Genomic DNA, 20,031 nt, shown 5'->3' with positions numbered 1-20,031 from the left:
ATCTCGAGGTCAGGAGATTGAGACCATCTTGGCCAACATGGCAAAACCCCATCTCTACCAAAATAGAAAAAATTAGTCGGGTGTGGTGGTGTGCACCTGTAGCCCCAGCTACTCAGGAGGCTGAGGAGGGAGAATGGTGTGAACCCAGGAGGCAGAGCTTGCAGTGAGCCGAGATCACACCACTGCACTCCAGCCTGGGCGACAGAGCAAGACTCCATCTCAAAAAATAAATAAATACATAAATAAAAAATCAACACATTACCTTATGGATATTTATACAAACAACAGCACATTCTTTTCAAGCATACGTGGAACATTCATGATAATCAATTGAGCTCTGAGCTGTAAAGCAAATCATAATTCAAAAAGAAAAGCCAACAGTAGCGAGGTCATTTTTGTCTTAAAGGCAATGAAATTAGAGCTCAGTAGTAAAGTCAATAAAAGGCTTAAGTTATACAGTGGAAAATAAAAATAAAACTGTTTTATTCATGGGTGGCCATTAGGCAGAATGTTGCCCCGAATAAACTAGGTAATTTGGAGAAAATCTTTAAAAAACAATTTAATAGCATCTAAGATCCAGAAATTAGAGAAAAGTAGCCGGGCACCTGTAGTCTCAGCTACTTGGGAGGCTGAGGCCCAAGAATCGCTTGAACCTGAGAGGTGGAGGTTGCAGTGAGCTGAGATCACGCCACTGCACTCCAGCCTGGACGATAGAACGAGACTGTCTCAAAGAAACAAACAAAAAAACCCAAACAAAAATTAGGGAAAATGATTAAGCAGTATTCAGAATGAGAATACGATGATGGAAAGGTGACCTTCATGGCTTCTCCTCTGGGTGCTTTTGCCAATAGTTTTTTAAAGTCTACTTTTAGTAAAAATCTTAATTATAGGAACACGTATCCGAGTCCCGAGGCCACCACTGAGCAAGGCCTAAGGCAATGCTTCTCCAAGCAACATCAGCACCAACTGGCAACTCGCTTCGGAAACCCCCAGTTCCTTCCCTAGACATACTAAATGCTGAGGGTAGGGCAGAGCCATCTGTTACACCTTCAGCTGATTCTGACACGTGCCCAAGTTTGAAAACCACTGACTTAAAGAATGACGTTGGGCAAGAACATTGCTAGTGCTTTGTTCTGAAACCGTCTTGGAGAAGCAGGCAACTAGAGCTGGCCTTTTCTTGATGTGGAGACAGTGTCAAGATCAGAGTTTAGCCTCTTGCCACAGGCTGAAATATTGATACCTCCTGCTCTGGGAAGAGATACTCTGAAAGTGAAGGGAAAGACTGCATTCAGATTTGCTACAGATCGCACTTTCAATATTCCCCCAAACACACACACACGGGCACACATGCGTGCGCACACACACACTCCTCTACCACCACCACCACCACCACAAAAATCCCCAGGGAATATTTTCCGCATCCAATGTGTGTCCCCCTGCAAAAGTTACATGCTGAAGTATGAAGTTTTTGAAAACAGCATCCTTGTAGATACAATGAGCCACACTGGAGGTCATCAAGTGCGACTGAACTCTGGGCTTGTTTGGAAACAGCATCCTTGTAGATGTAATTAGCTGTCCTGGAACATGTAAGATGAGGTCATACTAAAGCAGGGTGGGCCCCCAGTCCCATATGATTGGTGACCTCATTGAAAGGGGATAATCTGGCCGGGCGCAGTGGCTCACACCTGTAACCCCAGCACTTTGGGAGGCCGAGGTGGGCGAATCACCTGAAGTCAGGAATTCGAGACCAGCCTGGCCAACATGGTGAAATCCTGTCTCTACTACAAATACAAAAAGTAGCCACGTGGTGGTAAACACCTGTAATCCCAGTTACTCGGGAGGGCGAAGCAGGAGAATCACTTGAACCCGGGAGGTGGAGCTTGCGGTGAGCCGAGATCATGCCACTGCACTCCAGTCTGGGCAATAAAGTGAGACTCCATCTCAAAAAATAAAAAGGGGGAAAATCTAGACACATATGAATAGAGGGAAGAGGATATCATGCCACAGGGAAAATACCACTTACTAACCAAAGCACACCTAAAGCAAGTGGAAGTTAATAGAGAAGAACGAAACTGATTCTCTCTCACAGTCTTCAGAAGGAATTACACCGCCAACACCTTGATTTTGGACTTATTAGCCTTCAGAACTGTGAGACAGTAAGTTTCTGTTGCATAAGCTGTTTTGTGGTACACTGTTATGGCAGTCCCAGGAAATTAATACAATGTGTTAGTATCAGATTTGACAGAGATAATTAGTGGTCTAGAAGACAAGTAAAGAGAAGTCATCCAAGGAGAATTAGAGAAAAAAGACTAAAATCATAAAAGACGACAAGAGACTGAGGATGAAAAGGGCTAACACTTGTTACTGGCTCCCCAAAAGGAGAAAAGAGACTGTGGACCAGATGTAGTATGTTTTATTAGGTTGATGCAAAAGTAATTGCGGTTTTTGCCATGAAAAATAATGCAAAAACTGCAATTACTTTTGCACCAACCTAATGTAAGATTGCTACTAGGATGCTTCTTTTTAAAACTTTTTTTCAACTGAGAGTTTCACTCTTGTTGCCCAGGCTGGAGTACAGTGGCACAATCTAAGCTCACTGCAACCTCCACCTCCCAGGTTCAAGTGATTCTCCTGCCTCAGCCTCCCAAGTAGCTGGAATCACAGGTGCCCACCACCACGCCAGACGGGGTCTCACCATGTTGGCCAGGCTGGTCTCGAACGTCTGACTTCAGGTGATCCACCCGCCTCTGCCTCCCAAAGTGCTGGGATTACAGGCATGAGCTACTGTGCCTGACCTGGATGTTTCTATTAACCAATTAAAAAAAATCAATCTACTAATTAAGAAGCCCAATAAAGTCCAAGAGTATCAATAACAAACCCATACCTAGACACATTACAGGGAAACTTAATGACATTAAAACATAAAGGTATTAGACAAAAGGGAAAATTTTGAAAGCATTCCAGAGTGAGGTTAAGGCAAGGGGAGGGCAATAATTTGTTCGAAAGGTTGTGCCATTATGTTGACAGCTGACCTATCAAATACTACAGAAAGAAGAAACTAAAGCAGCAAACCATGGAAGGTGCCCAAAACAAATAGCTGCCGACTCAAGTCTAACCAGAATAAAATAATCTTTAAGAAATAAGACCAGGCGCAGTGGCTCACGCGTGTAATCCCAGCACTTTGGGAGGCCGAGGTGGGTGGATCATGAGGTCAGGAGATTGAGACCATCCTGGCTAACACAGTGAAACCTCGTCTCTACTAAAAATCTAAAAAATTAGCCAGGCGTGGTGACGGGTGCCTGTAGTCCCAGCTACTTGGGAGGCTGAGGTAGGAGAATCACTTGAACCCAGGAGGCGGAGGTTGCAGTGAGCCGAGATCACACCACTGCACTCCAACCTGGGCAACAGAGTGAGACTTCGTCTCAAAAATAAAGTAAGTAAAAACAGGTATTTGCATATAAATGACAAATTTTCTAACACAGGACTTACACTCTAGGAAATTCTGAAAATTGACCACTGGAGAAAAGGAAAATTATTCCAGGTGAAAATTAAGAGATGCCACAGTGAATTAGAAGAAAAGTTGTTTTATGGAGTCAGTCTTGTGAGACAGAAAATAGAATTAAAATTTATCACAGCTGGAACGTAAATAAAATGAAAAAAAAAGAGAGAGAAAGGACATCAAGAGATCTAATGTTCTTCTCCGGGAAGATGACAGAAGTAAAACTTTGATATGAAATTCTGATACACCCACTGATAGAATTCTGATATAGCCATAAAAAAGTATGTCTGCCAAAGTAGATAAAGAGGAAAAATGTCAAACTAATCCAAAAAATAACAAAGACAGAAATAAGAACCTAGAACATATAGGGTAAATAAAAAAGGGATGGTCAATTTAAACTCTTATTAGTAATTACACAAAATAATTGCCTCCATGGTACAGAAGCAAAGCTGGTAAGAATAAATACAAAAACCAAATAATTGCTCTTTAAAGAGGTAACTAAGAACGAAAAAACAAAAGTTGAAAGACTAAACAACATGCAAATTTGAACCTAAAAAAATCTGGCATAACTCACCCCAGTTAGAACAGCTACTACTAAAAAAAAAAAAAAATAATAACAAACGTTGGCAAGGATGCAGAGAAAAGGCAACTCTTACATTCCACTGGTAGGAATGTAAATTAGCAGAACCACTATGGAAAACGGTATGGAAATTTATCAAAAAATTAAGAATAGAACTACCATATAACCCAGTAATTCCACTGCTGGGTATATATATCTTTAAGAAGGGAAATTCAGATGTCAAAGAGATATCTGTACTCCCATGTCTATTGCAGCACATTTTTTTTTTTTTTTTTTTTGAGATGGAGTCTTGCTCTGTCACCCAGGCTGGAGTGCAGTGGCTCGATCTCGGCTCACTGCAAGCTCCACCTCCCGGGTTCACGCCATTCTCCTGCCTCAGCCTCCCAAGTAGCTGAGACTACAGACGCCCGCCACCAAATCCAGCTATTTTTTTTTTCTTTTTTTTTTTAATTTTAGTAGAGACGGGGTTTCACCGTGTTAGCCAGGATGGTCTCTATCTCCTGACCTGGTGACCCACCCACCTCGGCCTCCCAAAGTGCTGGGATTACAGGCATGAGCCACCGCGCCCGGGCTGCAGCACTATCACTAATAACCAAGATATAGAAGCAGCCTAAGTGCCCGTCAATAAATGAATGCATAAAGAAAATGTGGTATATAGACTCAATGGAATACCAGCCATAAAAAATAATGAAATCTTGCCATTTGTGGCAACCTGGATGAATGTGGAGGATATGAGGTAAAATAAGGCAGGCACAGAAAGAATACTACCATATGATCTCATTTATGTGGGGCATCTAAAAAGAACTTCTAGAAGTAGAGAGTAGAATAGCGGTTACTAGAGGCTGGGGAAGGGATGGGAGAGTAGGGGAGACCAGGAGCGACTGGTCAACAGGCACACTGACGGTTAGAAAGAGCAGGTCCTAGCGTTCTCTCACACATGAGGGTAACTAAAGCAAGTAACAGTGTGGTGGATATTTCAAGATAGCTAGAAGATTTTGAGTATCACCACAAAGAAATGATAAATGTCTCAAGAAACAGATATAATCATTATACAATAGATACATACGTCAAAATTGATCATTATACAATGGATACATGTGTCAAAATATCACACCATACCCCATAAATATGTACAATTATGTGTCAATTAAAAATTTTTTTAAATGGGAAATCTGAACAAAATAGCATGTCATGCATGCATAAGGTATTATAACCAATCTTACTCACCAAGCTCTATCCATTCCATTTATTGCATGACTTGAATTAGAGGCAAAAGATATTAAATTATTCCAGGTTTAAAAAAAAAATCTGTTTTAACAATATTAATATGAAAAGAGCAGACCCCAAGCCAAAACATTAGTGATAAATCTAGATGCTGCATAACCACAGGGCTCAAATTACCAGGAAGAGAGAACAATTACAACCCTACATGCAACAATAACATGGCCTTAAAATATAGCAATGGTCAGCGGGGCATGGTGGCTCACGCCTATCATCCCAGCTCTTTGGGAGGCCAAGGTGGGCGGATCATTGAAGTCAGGAGATCTAGACCAGCCTGGCTAACACAGTGAAACCTCGTCGCTACGAAAAACACCAAAAAAAATTAAAAATAAAAAATAAATTAGTCAGGCGTGGTGGCAGACACCTGTAACCCCAGCTACTGGGGAGGCTGAGGCAGGAGAATGGTGTGAACCTGGGAGGCGGAGGCTGCAGTGAGCCAAGATAGCACCACTGCACTCCAGCCCAGAACAGAGCAAGACTCCATCTCAAAATAAATATATATATATACACACACACACATGCTTATATGTATGCATATGTGGGTATGTGTATGTGCATGTGTGTATATGTGTGTATATATGTACATGTGTATGTATGTATATGTATGTATGTATGTGTATATGTGTATATGTCTACACACACACACTCCACCCAACCATCAGCACCATATGAAGAATTAGGCAAGTCCCTAATCATAGGATATTTTATAAATTTGTTCTCATAATTAAATAAACAAGTTAAAAAGAAAATAAAAGGTTTAAAGACAATGGATAAATTTTACCTTGTGGACACAGACCTTTTCATCCAATAAATAGAAAAAATACATTAAGATAGATGAATCATCTACCAATGTCAGCCATATGCTGATCCTCAGGGCAAGCTTCAACATATTTCAAATAAGTTACACAGAATATTCTGGATCACAGTTTATGTCAGAAATTGACAATGAAAAGGACATTCCAAACTTAAGAAACATACTTCTAAGTAACCTATGAATAAAGGGAAAATATCGAATATCAGGTTTTGAACTGAATATTTAATGCTACATATAGAGTGAAATGCAGCTAAATCAGGACCTAGAAAAATGTGCTACTTCAAAGGTATAAGGAAGGTTGTAAATTCATAAGCTAATTCTACATTGAGCTAAAAAGCAAAACACAGCAAAAGAAAGTAGAAAAAAAATCAATGAAATAAAAATTAAAATACAAGACTCAGTCAAAAGTAGATTCTTTGATAATACAAACTGGATAAGCCCCAACAAGTCTGATGAAGAAGACATGAGCAACAAATACCAGGAACAGAAGAGGAGACACCACTGTGTATCCTACAGAGATAAAAAATAGAGCCTATTACCATTTTTATGCCAATAAAACTGGTAATTTTTTTCAAATATATAAATTCTTAGAAAATGACAACTTTCATCTATTTTTTGTGTGTGAAGTTGTGAAAGCTTCGAGGTGGCAGGCGCCTGTAGTCCCAGCTACTTGGGAAGCTGAGGCAGGAGAATGGTGTGAACCCGGGGGACAGAGCTTGCAGTGAGCTGAGATCCAGCCATTGCACTCCAGCCTGGGCGACAGAGTGAGACTCCGTTTCAAAAAAAAAAAAAAACCAACAACAACAAAAACCATGTGAAATCCTTTCCCCAGAGAAGACTTCAGTCTCAAACGTCTTCATCAGCAAATTATTTCAAAATTTAAATAAAAATTATTTTTTTCCAGAATCTAAGAGAGAGAGCATGGTGTGGGTATGGGAGAGAGCATAAGCACGTGTATGTGTGGGAATGTGAGAGAGAACGCAACAGTCTCAAACTGAGGCATAGGTGGGATAATGAAAACCAGTTTACATCATCCTCAGCAAACTAACACAGGAACAGAAAACCAAACACCACATGTTCTCACACATAAGTGGGAGTTGAACAATGAGAACACAAACGGACACAGGGAGGCGAACATCACACACCGGGGCCTGTGGCAGAGGCAGGAAAAGGGAGGGAGAGCATTAGGACAACTACCTAATGCATGTAGGGCTTAAAACCTAGATGACCAGTTGATAGGTGCAGCAAACCACCATGCCACATGTATCCCTATGTCACAAACCGGCACATTCAGCACATGTATCCCAGAACGTAAAACAAAACACAACAGGCTTAGTATAAGAATTCGCATGTTAAGTCCACTTGTGAAAACAAATGCAAAAATTTTTTAAAGTCCATTAAGTGTAAGATCTGTACATTAGATAATGTACTATTCATTTCCTGTTTTATATAGTGTGCTTATCAAAAGAGCTTGCTTTTATTTTTACTTTTAGAACATAAACCCTGAAGCATTTAGGGTAAAGTACTAGGTGTAAATTTGTACAATGTGTACACATCTTGAACAGATCAGGAAAAACACGTAAGTGTAGAGAGACACTAAATAAGGTAAACCTTTAACATCTGGTGAGCCTAAGTAAAGGATATATTCTTGAAGCTGTTCTCTAAGGGTAAAATCACACTACTTTTTTTTAATAGTGTACTAGTTTCCTTGGGCTGGCATGACAACGTACCACAAACTAGGTAACTTCAAACAGAAACCTACTGCCTCATGGTTCTGAAGCCTAGATGTCCAAAATCAAAGTGTTGGCAGGGCAGTGCTCTCTCTGAAACCCCAGGGGAGCCCTTCCTTGCCTCTTACAGCTTCTGTGGTTTGCTGGCAATCTATGTCATTCTTTGGTTTGCAGCTATATAATTCCATTCTGACTGTCACATACCATTCTGCTTGTCTCTATCTTCATGTGGCCATTTTCTCTAAGACAGAGTGTCACTCTTGTTGCCCAGGCTGGAGTGCAATGGCGCAATCTTGGCTCACTGCAACCTCCACCTCCCAAGTTCAAGCAATCCTCCTGCCTCAGCCTCCCGAGTAGCTGAGATTACAGGGTTGTGCCACCACACTTGGCTCATTTTTTGTATTTCACCATGTTGGTCACACTGGTCTTGAACCTCCAACCTCAGGTGATCCACCCACCTCGGCCTCCCAAAGTGTTGGGATTACAGGCGTGAGCCACTGCGCCCAGCTTTGTGGCCATTTTTCCTTTTATTTTGGAGAGTCTCCCTCTGTCACCCAGGCTAGAATGCAATGATGTCATCTCGACTCACTGCAACCTCCGCCTCCTGGGTCAAGCGATTCTCCTGCCTCAGCCTCGTGAGTAGCTGGTATTACAGGCACCTGCCACCACGCCCAGCTGATTTTTGTATTTTCAGTAAAGACAGGGTTTCACCATGTTGACCAGGCTGGTCTTGAACTCCTGACCTCACGTGATCCACCCACCTCAGCCTGCCGAAGTGCTGGGGTTACAGGCGTGAGCCACCACCCCCAGCCGCATGTGGCCATTTTCACAAGGACACCTGTCATTAAGTTAGGGGGCCTATCCACTCCAGTATGACCTCATCTTAATAACATCTGCAACAACCTTATTTTGTCACCCTATGAAGGCGTTAGGACTTTAGTTTTTGTTTTTGATTTTGTGTGCGTGTTTTCAGGGTTAGGACACAATTCAACCCTTAACAGTAAAAAACCAACTTTTATTGATATAGAAAGATAGATACTCTTTCTATACACGTTTATTTCATAGTCTAAACAAATGGCATCATTGGAGAAGGGGGATGAAAAGAGGTTGGCTAATGGATACCAAATTACACCTGGGGATAGGAATGGGCGCTGGTGTTCTGTAGCACGGTAGGTTGCATACAGTTAATGATATCTTAATGTGTCTTTTCAAGGGTTTTTCTAACTTTTATTTTAGGTTCAGGGGTACATGTACACCGGTTACATAGGTAAACTCGTATCACAGGGGTTTGGTGTACAGATTTTTTTCGTCTCCCAGGTACTAAGAAGAGGACCCCACAGCTATGTTTTTCTGACCCTCTCCCTCCTCCCACCTGAGGTTTCTGAACGTTTCCAACACAAAGAAACGATACATGAGGAGATGGATATGCTAATTACCCTGATTTAATGATACCTATACATGTACCAACACATCACTCTGCATCTCATAAATATACACAATTAGTGTGAGTCAACTACAAGTGTGATTTTCTTTTTAAATCACATCCTGGAATTACAGTATCAAAGATGTTGCTGCCCTAGGTCAGAGAGCAAGCTCCCAAGAGCAGAGTGGACTTGGGTCTCACCGTTCATGGGCAGGGCCCCCCTTACCTCATCCCCGTCTATGTCCTCCAGCTTCTCCGACATGTTTGTGTCAACAGAGATGAAGAATCTAATAAGAACATTCCCACTCTCGAAGCTCCAAGGTCTCCCTTCGTGACGAGTCTCCCCCACCTCCACTCCCCGTTCTTCTCCCAGGTCTCAGGCTCAACTGGGAGGCACCTTATAAACACAGGGCGTTCATCGACCCCACTAACCGGAGAGAAGGAAAATGCTGGGTAAACAGGATGGAGAAGCCTGGCTGTGCTCAATCAGGATCAAGAAAGGAGACAGGGGAAAAAGGAGAAAGAAAAGGAAGACCCAAAGTAACCAAGGAAAATAGAAGAGAAGCACAGCCCAGCACGAGGCGCTGACTCACCGCTCCCACGCCTTCCTGGTCTTAATGATTGGCGGCTGGAAGCGGGAGGAAAAGATCGCTGGTGCCATTTGATTGGCCAATGAATTGCTCCCTTCCCATTGGCTCAGGAGGGCTTTTGATGAACAGATCCAGAAAAGATGTGAAGCGAAACTCCCACCGCCCCTTGAGGGCCTGTTCCAGACCTTGGCTCCTGGTGTCCTCTAGAGCGGGGGATGTTTCAGGCTGAGGTTCCTATTTAGGATTCCCAGGGCTCCCGACTGCAGATATGCTCCACCAGTCTCTGCAAAATGGTTCATTTGGAGAGTTGAGGTGACTCGGTTCATAATTTAAAATGCTTAATTCCTTCCTACATCCTAAACTCCTTGAAGGATGTCCATGTGGCACAACATCTTTCTGCCGTAACTAAACCTATCGTGCAAGAAGAAATTATTATTATTATTATTATTAGATACGGTCTCACTCTGTGGCCCAGGCTGGAGTGCAGTGGCATCATCTCAGCTCACTGTAACCTCCACCTCCCGGGTTCAAGAGATTCTCCTGCCTCAGCCTGCTGAGTAGCTGGGATTACAGGCACCCACCACCATGCCTGGCTAATTTTTGTATTTTTAGTAGAGACAGGGTTTCACCATGTTGGCCAGGCTGGTCTCGAACTCTTGACCTCAAGTGATCTGCCCGCTTTGGCCTCCCAGAGTGCTGGGATTACAGGTGTGAGCCACTGTGCCTGGCGTGCAAGAAGAACTTAATGGATATCGGCTACTCTCTTTCTGCATAGGCAGAATAGGTGCTAAGTTTTTTAGACACGAGGTTAACATTTCATCCTTGGGCATGGTTTTCCTTCTATTCCAGCTTCCCTACAATCATTACAGTCATCTGAGTTCGTGCCAAACCTCAGTGTCCTAGGAGCTATCCTTTTACAACCACAATTTTACTTCCTCCTTGTAAGAATCCTGAGTTCAGTGCTATGATGATCGTGATGACCCTGGTTTTGAAATATACACATCAAGGAGTGTAGAAAAACATAATGAAAACTTTAAGGAATTACCGTAATCATAACACAAGTCTCCGTGATCCAGAATCTAGATTGAGAAGTGGACATGATGGGGACCTTTGCAGACTCCTGTAGCCGTTTACAGCATACCCGTTCCACCCTCGGGCGTTGCCACCAAAGTGAATTTCCAGTTGTGAAGTGAACTTCATTCCCTTCGATTTTCTTTTTATTTTTCCCAGTGATATACGTTCCCCTCATCTTCAAATTATAATGTATCATTCTGTGACTTGATTCTTTTGACTATGTTTTTGAGATTAATCAATGGTAATTTGTTTTAGCTGCGGTTCGTTTCTAGATCTTGCCTCACCGTATTTAAATGTATGAATCGGTCACCATTTAATGACCCATTCTGTCACTGATAGATGTTTGGGTTATTTCTCAGTTTTTGCCAATATGAGCAAGGCTGTTTTGAACCTTCTTGCACACATCCGTGAGCCCACAGGACTCTTGGATTACTTGAGTGGAATGGCTGGGTCCGTGAGCACAGGTGACTTCAGTTGCCTCTTCACAAGTGGTTTCACCAATTATATTAGCATCAGGCCCAGGTGAATATTCCCACAGCTGCACCTCACCGCCTACTCCTGATGTTGTCAACATTTTAAAGTAGTCCCCAAATATTAGTTGGAAAAAGTATTTTGTTGTTTTCATTTGCTTTTATGTGATTACTATACATGAGCATTTTTCTCATGTTTGTGAGCCATTTGTTGCCTCTTTTGTGAAATACCTTTTCATTGTTTTCCTTATATTTCTATTGGTTGTTTTCTGTTTTCATTTGCATGCAGAAGTCCTTGACATATTCTGAAAGAGTGGTGTGGTCAATTATGTATTTTCATATATCTCCTCCCAGTTTGTGGTTTGTAGCTTTCTTTATGTAAAAACCATTCACTGAACAGTTTTTATTTTAATGAAATCAAATTGATCCAAATGTACTTCATGTTTTATAAATGTGAGGGCCTTGTTGACAAAAATCGTTCCTGCTCTAACTCATGATGATATCTAATATTGTCTTTTAAAATAGGATCGAGTTTTGAATTTCACACAGAAATATTAAGTCACTTGTCATGACTTTTCTCTAAGGTAGGGAGAAGGGATCCATTTTTTTTTTTTTTTTTGCCATTTAAATACAAATGAAATATTTAATGAGCGGCTCACCTACTCTACTGCCCAGAAATCTGTTATAAACCATCTTTTCATATTTGCCTACATTTGTTTCTGGGTTCTATGTTTTGTATCACTATTTATTTGTTCTTCTATGTGCCAATAAGTCTTTTTTTTTTTTTTTTTGAGACAGAGTCTCGCTCTGTCGCCCAGGCTGGAGTGCATGGCATGATCTTGGCTCACTGTAACCTCCATCTCCCGGGCTCAGGTAATCCTCCCACCTCAGCCTCCTGAGTAGCTGGGACTACAGGCACCTGCCACCACGCCTGGCTAATTTTTTGCATTTTTAGTAGAGATGGGGTTTCATCATGTTAACCAGGATGGTCTCCATCTCCCGACCTCATGATCCGCCCACCTCGGCCTCCCAAAGTGCTGGGATTACAGGCATAAGCCACCGTGCCTGGCTAACCAATAAGTCTTAATTACCATAGTTTTTAATTAAATCTTTATAGGGTGGATCCAGTTCAATCAACATTCCCACCTCCCACCCACCTGTGTTCTTCAGGCGTCTCTTGGCTTGTACTAGTCCCTTCTATTTTCCACATACATTTCAGAATTATATTTTGATATGAACATTTCTATTGGGATTTTATTGTTTTCCTGAATATAAAGGTCTATTTGGGAGCATATTGACATCTTCTTAATAATAATTCCTGTACAAGAATGTAATGCTATTCTTCATTTATAAGGATCTTGTATATGGCAGTAACATTCTATATCACATTCATTAAGGTTTACAATCTCTTATAAGAATTATTTCTAGTTTATATTTTTCTTGGAACTGCACATGGCATCCTTTAAAATTTTAAACTCCAATTAGTTTTTTTTCAGAGAAATACAATCAGATTTGTATGTTGATTTATATTCACCAAATCTGCTTTGAATCCTAACAATTTATCAATAGATTTAAGGGGAGAGAGTTTGCATGGATATTCAAATTATCTCCAGTATGATAATTTCGCCTCTTTCTTTCAGATCCGTTTTCTTGTCCCAGTGAACAGGTGCACTATGTTGAAACAAGAATGGGGATGGAGGCCGTGTTTGTTTTGCGTCTTATTGTAAAAGATATTCTTTCATCATGTTCCCATCCATTATGAGAGTTTTGGTGGCTTTTGCTTCTTTGGAATGCTTTACTGGGTGAAGGAAATGTTTTTATTTCCTAATTTACAAAGACACATCTAAAAGCATGAAGAGATGTAGACTCTTTTCTATTTCCCCTTTCGCACCTGTGAAGATGCCATGTTTTTCTTTAATCTGTTCAATACGAGGAGCTATATTGATCAGTCATACCCAGAGCATTCTCCCTCCTGACCAAAGCAGATACCTGCACATAGCAGTGAGTTAGCAATCATTAAAGGCCTCCAGGTGACTCCAATAGGCCGCCAAGCCGGGCGCCCTGGGTGGAGGATCTAGGAAGTGTCTCTGCAAATCCTATCACCTGTTAAACATCCCTTTGGTTGCATTCATTCCACAAATATTTATGGCCTCCCTCAGATTTGAAAGGATCCTTGCCAGGTGGTGGTGTAGACTGAACAGCGTATTCCCCTCATGGAGCTTACTGTGTAGATGGTTATCCAAAATGCAGATTATTGGTGGAGAACTTCTTTCCCCCGGCACTGCCTAAATCAATTGTTTTGGAGGTTCTTGGTCAGATGCCCCATGAGCTCCAACATCATAAACGGGGTCTGCGCTGTCTTCTAATCCGCAGACCCTGTTTAGTCCTGGGTGGAGAAAGATAATTGGGGCATCTGGGGCAGAAACACGCAGGTGCAGCAGTATTTCCCCTCCATCGTGAAGGTCATCAAGAACCCACCTTGACCAATCAAGAGAGGAACCAGCTGGCTAATCACAGGGCAGGCACTGCCTTTTTCTTCCCGTTTCCTGGCTTGTTTGCTTTCGACCAGCCAAGGAGACCTGGTGGCAGGGGTGGTGAGTTACCTTTCTGGCCGATTTGCTTCTTTGAATTTTAAGGTCTTTTTTATTACATGATATTGGTTCTTTAGCTTTCTCTTTGGTTAGGAGCTGGAAATAATATGGTGGGGGAATACAATGACTAAAGTTATTAAGGGCAGGCCAAGCTGTTTGACCTTTTTCAAGTTCACATGGGTAAACTTGTGTCATGCTTTTTTTTTTTGCAAACTTATTTAAGGTGACAGATAAAATTGCATGTATTGTGTGCAGCATGGTGTTTTGAAGTGTATGTGCGTTGTGGGTGGAGTGGTTAAACGTAGCTAACTCATCATCGTAGCCTTATAGATGCCATTCTTCCATGCGATGTATAAAGTGTTAGAGACAAAAAGAATGTTTTTATTTTATTTATTATTTTTTATTTACTTTGAGACAGAGTCTCGCTCTGTTGCCCAGGCTGGAGTGCAGTGGCACAATTTCGGCTCACCGCAAGCTCCGCCTCCCTGGTTCATACCATTCTCCTCCTCAGCCTCCCAAGTAGCTGGGACTACAGGTGCCCGCCACCACGCCCAGCTATTTTTTTGTATTTTTAATAAAGACAGGGTTTCAATATGTTAGCCAGGCTGGTTTTGATCTCCTGACCTCGTGATCTGCCCACCTCAGCCTCCCAAAGTGCCAGGATTACAGGTGTGAGCTGCCAGGCCTGGCCAAGAATTTTTTTAAATGTAAATTGATACATAATATTTATGGGGTACATGTGATGTTACAGGCATAGTATGTGTAATTATCAAGTCAGGGTATTTAGAATATCCATCACCTCAAGTATTATTTCCATGTGTTGGAAACATTTCAATTTCTGTCTAGTTATTCTGAAATAAATAATACATTCTTCACTATAGTCAGCCTTCTCTGTTAACATTAGAACTTACTCTTTCTATCTGACTGCATGTTTGTGCCTATTAACCAACTTCTTTTGCGTCCTCACATCCTTTCCAGCCTCTGGTAACTATCTCCACTTTCTACCTTCATGAGGTCAACGTTTTTAGCTTTCACATGAGTGGTAACACACGACATGTATTTTCTGTGCCTGGCTTATTTCACTTAACATCATAATCTCCAGTTCCACCCATGTGGCTGCAAATGGCGGGAGGAAAGGTTACTTTAATCACTCAGGTAGCTTCCCTGCTTTTAAGAATGCTCAACTCGGCCGGGCGCGGTGGCTCAAGCCTGTGATCCCAGCACTTTGGGAGGCCGAGACGGGCGGATCACGAGGTCAGGAGATCGAGACCATCCTGGCTAACATGGTGAAACCCCGTCTCTACTAAAAATACAAAAAACTAGCCGGGCGAGGTGGCGGGCGCCTGTAGTCCCAGCTACTCGGGAGGCTGAGGCAGGAGAATGGCCTAAACCCGGGAGGCGGAGCTTGCAGTGAGCTGAGATCCGGCCACAGCACTCCAGCCTGGGCGACAGAGCGAGACTCTGTCTCAAAAAAAAAAAAAAAAAAAAATGCTCAACTCTAAGGTATTGATTTGTTAACAGAAAAACCAAACTCGGTAAAATACTTTAAAGAGGTTGATTCTGAGCCAGTGTGAGCGACTATGGCCCAGGGAAAAACGCGCACACAGGAAGCCTTGAGGAAATGGTCCCCAGGCAGTCAGGTCACAACTATTTGTGTATATTTAGGGGAAGTAGAAGTTACAGGCAACGTCATAAATCAGTAAATGGAGATTGTACATTGGTTTGGCCCGAAAAGGTGGGATGTCTCGAAGTGGGGGCTTACAAGTCATGGGGGGGTTCAGGGATTCTTTCACTGGCAATTGGTTGAAAGAGTTAAGCTTTGTCCAGAGACTTGGAGTCAGTAGAAAGGAATGCTTCAGTTGGGGCAGGGGGTTGGGCTGCTGTCTGTCATGTGATGGGATACCAGAGTCAGGTTGGAACATAAGCCACATTACACTAGGTGTTTTTCTTGTTTTTTTCTTCTTAGCCATTTCATGAGATTTTTTTCACATGAGAAAGACTTAATCCTTGCCTGGCATTGCCTTAGGTCTTGTTTATAATCTGGTATCTTATTGCCACAAAGAATCTATTCTGTCCATCTTCTGCGCTCTATTTTATTTTATTTTATTTTGAGATGGAGTCTCGCTGTGTCACCCAGGCTGGAGTGCAGTGGCACAATCTTGGCTCACTGCAACCTCTGCCTCCCGGGTTCAAGCGATTCTCCCACCTCAGACTCCCAAATAGCAGGGATGACAGGCACACGCCACCATACCTGGCTAATTTTTGTATTTTTAGTAGAGATGGAGTTTTGCCATATTGGCCAGGCTGGTCTCGAACTCCTGACCTGTTAAAGTGCTGGGATTACAGATGTGAGCCCCCGCACCTGGCCCTGAGCTCTATTTTAATGTTAATGCCCGTGAGTTGTGCTGGCTATCAAAGGAAAGAGATGGGAGGAGGTTTGACCTCCCTTCCTGCCGTGGTCAATAATTCTGTTTTTCAAGTATCTCTCAGGTCCCCTTGGCCAGGAGGAAGGTGGTCCACTCAGTTGGTTGGGTGGGGGAATGGGGAGGTCTTAACATGTTATTTTTAGTTTACAAATTGATTCTTAACTTCGAGTGCTGAATTTACAGTGGGGACTGAAACAATCTACTGATTCCTGGGCCCAACCTCCAAAGTCTCTAATTTAATCAGTGTCTGTATTTCCAGACACTGGGGTTTTTGAGGACTCCCCAGGTGATTGCCTTGTGTCTCAGTGCTTGGGAAGGTCTGGTCAAAGGTGCTTGAAGTGTCCAGCTGTGCGGTGATCAGCTATTCTGATGCAATGCCGACTTGTGGAAGCTTTTGTGCAGGTGTTGGAGCTTACCTCATAGTTCAGTTGGCACCTTATAGCTCAGTCAACAACAAATTCCAGCAACCAACTTAAAAGGCATTGCAGTGTGGTCAGATGAGTGTAGGAAATGTTGGCGTAAACAGTGTTTTGCTCTTCGGGAAAAGTAAGTAGTGAAAGCTTTTAACACACACTGATTCAACATTGCTTTTTTTTTTTTTTTTTTGGAAGCTATGAAGCCATCACTAGGCATAAAGCTTCTGGAATTTTCCTTGAATTATCCTATGTCATGGTATAAAATTAGAAACACCTGAAGACTGAGACGGGCATGATTAAATATTTCTGGTGCATTATTACCAACCCACTTAAAAATCCTACTTTAAAGAACACAAGCAAAGCTCATACAACCGTGTTTAGGGAAATACAGACTGTTTGCGTCTCAAGGTATCTCCACTTTCTTAGACAAACATATCACTAGAAGGAAATACAGTTGACTCCTGAACTCAGAAGTCTCTCGAATAAGTCTCGGTTACAAGGACAGGGCTCAGAGAAAGGCAATGGTGAAATAGAAGTCAAAGGAGGGAAGAATTTGGGGAAGGGTTGGACTTGGTGAGGCTTATTAATCCCTAATCTACTTGTGTTCACTTGGGGGGAAAAACACCAACACAAGATTTAAAAGAAGAAAACACTTGTGTCACACAAATGTGTTTAACGAATTCACAGTGGACCCGTGAACAACACAGGTTTGAACTGCATGGGTCCATTTATACATGACGTTTCAAAAATAAATATATTGGAGAATTTTGGGGGAGATGTATGACAACTTGTAGATGAACCAGGCAGCCTAGAAATACTTAAAAAATTAAAGTCAGATATGTCGTGAACGCATACAATACAGATGTTCGTCTACTGATGTGTTAATTGACTTCGTTGATAAGGCTTCTGGTCAATAGTAGCCTATCAGTGTTGGAAGTCAAAAGTTATACCTGGATTTTTGGCTGCCTAGGGGCTGGCACCACTGACTTCTGAGTTCAGGAGTCAACTTTATTTCCCTCTAATATGTTTAAGAAAGTGGAGTTACCTTTAGACTCAAACAGTTCACACTTCTCTAAACACTGTTGTATGAGCTTTTTCTTGTGTTCTTTAAATTATGAATTTTTTTTTCCCTGAGACAGAGTCTCTCTGTTGCCCAGGCTGCAGTGCAGTGGCACAATCTCGGCTCACTGCAACCTCCACCTCTGGGATTCGAGTGATTCTCCTGCCTCATGCCTCCCGAGTAGTTGGGACGACAGGCACGTGCCACCACGTCCAGCTAATTTTTTGGATTTTTAGTAGAGACACGGCTTCACTGTGTTAGCCAGGATGGTCTCGATCTCCTGACCTCGTGATCCACCTGCCTTGGCCTCCCAAAGTGCTGGGATTACAGGCATGAGCCACTGTGCCTGCCCTAAAGAATGATTTTTAAGTGGGTTGATAATACATAATAGTGCACCAGAAATATTTAATCATGCCCTTGTCAGGCTTCAGGTGTTTTTGATTTTATACTATTATATAGGATAATTTAAAGAGTATTCCATGAGCTTTATGCCTAGTGACTCTGCTTCATAGATTCCTCCAAAAAAAAAAAAAAAAAGCAATGTTGAGTCAGTGTGTATTAAAAGCTCCTATTACTTTTCCCGAAAGGTAAAACACTGTTTTACACCAACATTTCATACCCTCATCTGACCACAGTGTAATGCTTCTTAAATTGATTGCTGGAAGTTGCTGTTGACTGAACTCCAAGGTGGCAGTATTGTACACACACGTGTTAGCCATTTATAACTTCTTGTCTCTTAAAGTTTTATATCTAATTGCTATTTCCTCAATGATTGTGAACCGAGTTCTTAAACCAATAACTTTAAAACCTTGTCTGTTTTTCTACGTTATCTTCATCCCTTGATTCTGTCTACATGTTTTTCTTCAAAGGTCAGACACACATCTGTTTTCATTAAGCCCCAGAGTCACGACGCATAAAGCTTATGGAACATTCCTTATTCTATAAGTATAAAATCAGAAACAAGGGCATGATTAAATATTTCTTAATTAAATATTAAGTCCCAATCATACCTTAAAAAATACCACCCAATCTTATTTACTGAATTTTGTTTGCATAGTGATGGAAAACTTGCATTTTCCTTCCATCTAGGCAGTGAGCCCATTTTCTCAGCACCATTTAATGCATATTTCATATCAGTGTGGATTTGTGATACCATAATTATTACGTACTTAATTGGGGTTGCAGTGGCCTTACACATGTGCGCACATAGCAGCTCTCATGGGATTTAAAATTTGTTGCAATGAGTATTCTCCATGAGAAGTACAGATCTACTTTAATTGACTTAATGATTAATTTTGCAGTCTGATAAAATTCTAAGCCTCAGTTCCAAAATTTTTCTTTATCTTCAGTCATGACATAAAGATATCATTTCAGGGTGAGAGAGAAGAGAAATTCCACTGAGACTATTAATGCAATCTTTTATTTCTTTTTGAGGCAGTCTTGCTCTGTTTCCCAGGCTGGGGTGCAGTGGCACGATCTCAGCTCATAGCAACCTCTGCCTCCCAGGTTCAAGTGATTCTCCTGTCTCAGCCTCCCAAATAGCTGGGATTACAGGTGCCCACCACACCACCACCATGCTTGGCTAATTTTTTGTAATTTTAGTAGAGATGGGGTTTCATTATGATGGCTCAGCTAGTCTGGAACTACTGACCTCAGGTGATCCGCCCACCTCAGCCTCCCAAAGTTCTAGGATTACAGGTGTGAGCCACTGTGCCTGGCCAACTAAGGCAATCTTGTTAACCATATGAGCATGAAAAGAATTGACCTCTTAGCAAATATGCTAAGGGCCAATTATGGATGCAGAGGCTGAGAACACTGGGGAGAAAAAGAAACAGTGGTCCTGCCCTGATGGATACTTCAATTTAAGGGAGTAATTAGACCTGAAAGCAAATCTCCCATAACTAACAACGTTAATGGGACTGCCTGCTGCAAGGTAAGAGATGGTCATGTGAGTTTAGGAGGACGTCATTCAATGTTGTGAGGTTACTTCCTGTTACCCTGTGTGTCAGGTGTTGAATGCCATCCCCTAGTTGGGTTAGGTGGGATGATTTGGGACTTGGCACAGTCCTGCTCACAA

General features: G+C 42.0%; 2 protein-coding genes across 4 annotated transcripts in view; one reads left to right on the top strand and one right to left on the bottom strand.

The window, feature by feature from the left end:
• Positions 1-9,941, bottom strand: part of NLRP4 (NLR family pyrin domain containing 4) — a 42,392-nt gene extending 32,451 nt beyond the window's left edge. Inside the window, exon 1 of one of the 2 annotated variants that reach the window (XM_033224529.1) lies at positions 9,554-9,941. The gene's annotated coding sequence lies outside the window, so the exon portion shown is untranslated. The remainder of the gene's footprint in view (positions 1-9,553) is intronic. The other variant, XM_033224530.1, reaches the window with a different exon arrangement.
• A 3,988-nt stretch (positions 9,942-13,929) lies between these two features.
• The window catches only part of NLRP11 (NLR family pyrin domain containing 11), a 45,428-nt gene continuing 39,326 nt past the window's right edge, over positions 13,930-20,031 (top strand). The window contains exon 1 of one of the 2 annotated variants that reach the window (XM_033224528.1): positions 13,930-14,055. The gene's annotated coding sequence lies outside the window, so the exon portion shown is untranslated. The remainder of the gene's footprint in view (positions 14,056-20,031) is intronic. The other variant, XM_033224527.1, reaches the window with a different exon arrangement.

This window comes from Trachypithecus francoisi, unplaced genomic scaffold (assembly GCF_009764315.1).
Source record: "Trachypithecus francoisi isolate TF-2019V2 unplaced genomic scaffold, Tfra_2.0 Lachesis_group12, whole genome shotgun sequence".
NCBI classification, from domain to species: domain Eukaryota; kingdom Metazoa; phylum Chordata; class Mammalia; order Primates; family Cercopithecidae; genus Trachypithecus; species Trachypithecus francoisi.
The sequence above is the reverse complement of the archived record's forward strand: the minus strand, read 5'-3'. Positions and strand labels throughout refer to the sequence as shown.